The 5,069-nt window shown below is 40.7% G+C and overlaps 1 non-coding gene across 1 annotated transcript; it reads left to right on the forward strand.

Annotated features, from left to right (window-relative positions):
- Positions 1–540: 540 nt before the first annotated feature.
- Trnat-ugu (transfer RNA threonine (anticodon UGU)) lies at positions 541–615 on the forward strand. The gene has a single exon. It is a non-coding gene; the product is annotated as a tRNA-Thr (tRNA).
- The last annotated feature ends 4,454 nt before the right edge of the window (positions 616–5,069 follow it).

Consider the following 5,069-nt stretch of genomic DNA (forward strand, 5'->3'; position numbering starts at 1 on the left):
CAAAAGTAATAAAAAAGCAGTGTTTTTTTAACTATATATTACGGTAGTATCTGTTCCCGAAAGAACAGTTACCGCCAATGACCATGCAGCTTTGCTAGAAATCAAATGATAATTAAATGGACACCCTAGCTGCAAGCAGGCGTTGATACACTTCATTGGGGACATGTTGAAAATGTGTGCCCCGACCGGGACTCGAACTCGGGATCTCCTGCTTACATGGCAGACGCTCTATCCAAATTATCATTGGATTTCTAGCAAAGCTGCATGGTCATTGGCGGTAACTGTTCTTTCGGGAACAGATACTACCGTAATATATAGTTAAAAAAATATGGGTTTCCGGCCTTTGACCTTCTTGTGCGAACGCACACGCTATGCCCGAACTCGTACGGGACTTGGTAGATTAATCTGCCACGAGTAATGAGTATGATGGGCAAACATCTATTAGGCGCACTACGAATGTAGTGTTGTGGACAAGTTGGGAATGTGGATCTCACGGGGAGCGTGCAAGGGATAAGTCCCTGCAGACGCACTATCCTCTGTGCCCGCGGTGGCTCAGATGGATAGAGCGTCTGCCATGTAAGCAGGAGATCCCGGGTTCGAGTCCCGGTCGGGGCACACATTTTCAACATGTCCCCAATGAAGTGTATCAACGCCTGCTTGCAGCTAGGGTGTCCATTTAATTATCATTAAAAAAGCAGTGTAACTTAAATTCGGAGTGCTGATTACTTTTTTACATCACCATTGTTCCAACTTGGAAAAGTTTAATCGTCAAGAATGGTTTATGAAAAACATCTATAAAACTTTTGAATATCGCAGAATAACACCTAGGCCTCTTTGCATCCGAGCTTGGAATCATCACTACCTAGATTTTCGACGATTGAGCCATGAGTTCACAACGAGATCATCGTGGGAAACACGAAAAGATGAGTGCCTAGTTTATCCATTATTTCAAGAAATGACTTTATTAATTGAGCTCTAATGACACCTGCCACATGATATAACTTCGTTGTTGCCCGAAAATGCATTATTTAGCAGCGTGAGCAACACTACAATCATAATTAATTTTTGACCTTTGTTGTGGTAGGGTTGTTAGAAGATGCAGTACGACGCGCCAGGGTCATATGCCGCACACAGTGGTCTTTCATCTCGGTAGTGCCGTGCAACCGTCTGGAGCCCGGTCTTCTTACGACCGTACATTATCGTAACCACCACTGCCAGCGATCATGTACTGTGGATACATTCCTGCCACGTCTTTCTGTAGTATAGCAGAACGTGCATCCAGGTTCTCGTAGCCCTATTACACGTACTCGTTCAAACTCAGTAAGGTGTTGACAACGGCGTCTTTGTCGCCTTAAACGCATTCTTGACTAACATCAACTCGCAACATCCAATCTCAAAGGTAACAAATGCTCACCACCGTCACAGCGTGTATTTAAAGCAAACTTGATTTGCACTCTAATAGAGGCGCTACTAACGTCACTGTTTTGCGATTGGCTCGGAATCTGAATGGACATTTCCTTTCACAAGTAGAAACACGGCTACCAACTTTCGTTTATTCCACACAACTCCTTCTTGGTATTGCGGTTTTTTTCTGTGCCCGCGTATGTTGTTACACACTTCACGTACACGTCTAGAAAATTCTTTCCAATAATCTTGCGTCTTTTATAGGTGTCCGGTAGTAGGTACGTTATTAATACTTACCCGATGATGAACCTAACTGTTACAGGTATGCTGACTCCGACGGAGACCAACACCGGCATCCAGCGGCAGCCCCCGAGTAACAGCACCGGGCAATTTCAAAGGTATCGACCTGCGTGATACCCACTACTAACAAAGCCTATTCTTGCATGACCTGTCTCAGGTAGCAAGACATCCGCTACTGCTCTTACTACCCGACATAACTATCGCAGAGATTTTTTCCCTTGGCTCTTGTCTTGGCAGTTTTTTTGTTCTGCCCTTCAGACCGCTACCCTTTGTTCGACTTTCGACCCAATCTATCTCCAGATGAGGGTGTATTAATGGCTAACCTTAACCACACGAAGGCAAACGTCGCAGTACCCACATCCTGCGACACCTCACTTTAGTGCAAACTAATCCTTATGCAGAGATGGCAATAGACATTTTGAGTTAGCCATAATGCCGGTTTGGTCGTGGAGGGGCTCCACCTCTTTTCTTTTCTTTTAAAAAATTAATACCATCCATGACCGTAATGAATATCGCTATAAATGATTAATAGGCTGCGTGGTTACTGGCAATAAGTATTGAAATGTTTTTTTAAGAATTCCAATATAATTTTGATTTATCAAGAGACCTATCCTTACGGAATGTGTACTCTTGTTCACTTTCACTTATCACTCTGAATAAAAACTACGCAAAACTGAATTAAAACGTAATTAAAATCCTTATTTGTTTTGTAAGTAAAATAAATAAAACTGCCTTTCCCTGCTTTTAATTAAGTAACAACAGGAAAAGGCAGTTTTAAAAAAATGGTTCAAATGGCTCTGAGCACTATGGGACTCAACTGCTGTGGTCATCAGTCCCCTAGAACTTAGAACTACTTAAACCTAACTAACCTAAGGACATTACACACATCCATGCCCGAGGCAGAATTCGAACCTGCGACCGTAGCAGTCGCACGGTTCCGGACTGCGCGCCTAGAACCGCGAGACCACCGCGGCCGGCAAGGCAGTTTTATTTCCAAAACAAATATTTATATGCTTACAGCGGAGATGGCCACGCAAACAAACTTGTTAAAATCCTTATTACTTAACCACACGTCAGCACAACGACTTTCTTTCTCCATACAATTTCTACCTCAGACTTACTAGCCACCCCTTCGTGCTCTACCGTTCTAAAGTTTCTATTCTCGAATGACAATCAGAGATCAGAAAAGGCAACTCTTATTGTAAGAGCATGCTGTGGACAGCCAATGTGGGACGAAAAACGTATATTTCAGTATTTTCACGTATTCGACAACGCACGTAGTGCGTGATCACTGCTAAGTAGGTGTCTCCTAGATGTGTTTATCATATATTGCACAACATTACAATTTCCATATACCGTATTAGTTACTGGACGACCGTCTCTCAATAAACCAGTACCACGTTTCGGATTTGGCAGGTCTCAACATAGGGCCAACTAGCCAAAAATTTGAGAGCTGGTAAAACACAAACTACATTGCTCTGAAATACCGGGTTTTGCGTAAATCTGCTCTAATCGTATCTCTTGGCGAAATTCTTTCAAGTTGAAATAAAATAATTTGACAATAAACAACGGCAGGGTGTTCCCAACATAACTCAGATGTTAAGAACCTGTGAGTTGGCTTCCACGTCCGCTCACAGAAATATTTCAAAAATTTTACCAGAATTAAATCTGTAATTATCCAGGTTGTTGTTGGGAGTGGCGCAACAAAGGATGTGGACAGATGGAATTTTAGAAAATCCCAATTGCATATCGTGATTTGATAACCGGTCTGTTCTATATGATTGACTAAAAAAGATTTCGGGCTTCTTTTGCGAAGACTTCAGGCTCTTTTAGTACGATAAGCAAAATTGGACATTTTAAATAAATAATAAAATCACGCCAACGGCGGATCGGTGCCACATCGAAGTGTTGCGCCTTCCCCGCAGGAAAGGCTGAAAAAGAAATTTGTAACATAATAAATATTGACATAAACCATTGATTTAGTGGATGAATGGAGACACAACACGTTGGTAACTCAGAATCAATTTCTTATATCAGAAGTTGTAAGTAGGCTGTTTAGGTTTTTTTATTGGTAACGCCACCTCTGTATGAAAATCACTGGCTGCGCTGTGTGCAGTCTGTGGCTGTTTTGCATTGTTGTAATACTCGCCATTGTAGTGTTAGGCAGCTGGCTGTGAACAGCGCGTAGCGTTGCGCAGTTGGAGGTGAGCCGCCAGCAGTGGTGGATGTGGGGAGAGAGATGGCGGAGTTTTGAAATTTGTCATGAACTGCTATATTTATAAATGATGATATCAATGATCTTTCATGTATGTACTCATGTCATAATTCCTGTAACACTGATGTATATATTTTTATTCTTTTGTAAAGCCTGTATTACTACAAATGTTATCTGTATTGTTATGTTCTTTAATGATGTATTTTGTACCTTTGTAATTGTATTCTTATGTTATAAAATTGTAATTGACACCAGTTTTTTTCCCCCCAACTCGTCATTGGAGCACAGGTTAGAATTTATGTGTGGTTACTTGGAGAATGAACCAGCCGTAAGAATGCGATCGGTCATTCACGATTGTCACAGTGAAGGAGATTTTTATGATGCCTTCCTCTCAGCATATTGGTCTCAAGCCACACAAGACCGAGTAAAACATAGCATCATAATGATGAAACGTTTTGAACAATCAGAATTTTCCAGTCTTGTCAAATATTTTGAAGACATGTTGCATAAGAATCAATATCTTACAAACCCATACAGCCCCTCAGAACTCATCCGAATTTGCTTAATCAAATTACCTGAACATTTACGGCATATTATTTTAGCAGGACGTTGCAAAGACGACATTGAAGCTTTTCAGGGACTGTTACAAGAACTGGAAATTGACACTGACAATCGCGGAACAAAAGATCAGAATAATTATTGAAACATCACTTCACACATGAGCATTAAAACAGAACAGAATAAATAATGTCTAAACATCTTTACAAAGAAAATAACATAGTAGCTGAAAAATTCTAAACATAAGTCTTATCAGATAAAAATATAAAGACAGGAAAAAAACATAAATACCCAAGGGTACACAAACATATAGCGGAATAACACAAGGAAAGGACAGGGTTTCTTTTACTGCAGTATTTTGCAAACAAAACTTTCTTTACTTCTCGGAGATCTCCCTTCGTTCTTCATTATTTCCAAAAGTCCTATCTATACCTGCTTTCTGTGCTTTACTCGTATAGCTTTTCAATGCATTTTTTCCAATTAATCGCTACTCATTCTCTTATAGGCTACCCCCTCTTAAGCTAACTTATCTACTGAGCTCAGATGCTAAACTAAGGGACGAGGCAATGCAGCAGCACATAAAACAATTAAC

Source organism: Schistocerca nitens, chromosome 2 (genome assembly GCF_023898315.1).
Source record: "Schistocerca nitens isolate TAMUIC-IGC-003100 chromosome 2, iqSchNite1.1, whole genome shotgun sequence".
Taxonomy (NCBI): Eukaryota; Metazoa; Arthropoda; class Insecta; order Orthoptera; family Acrididae; genus Schistocerca; species Schistocerca nitens.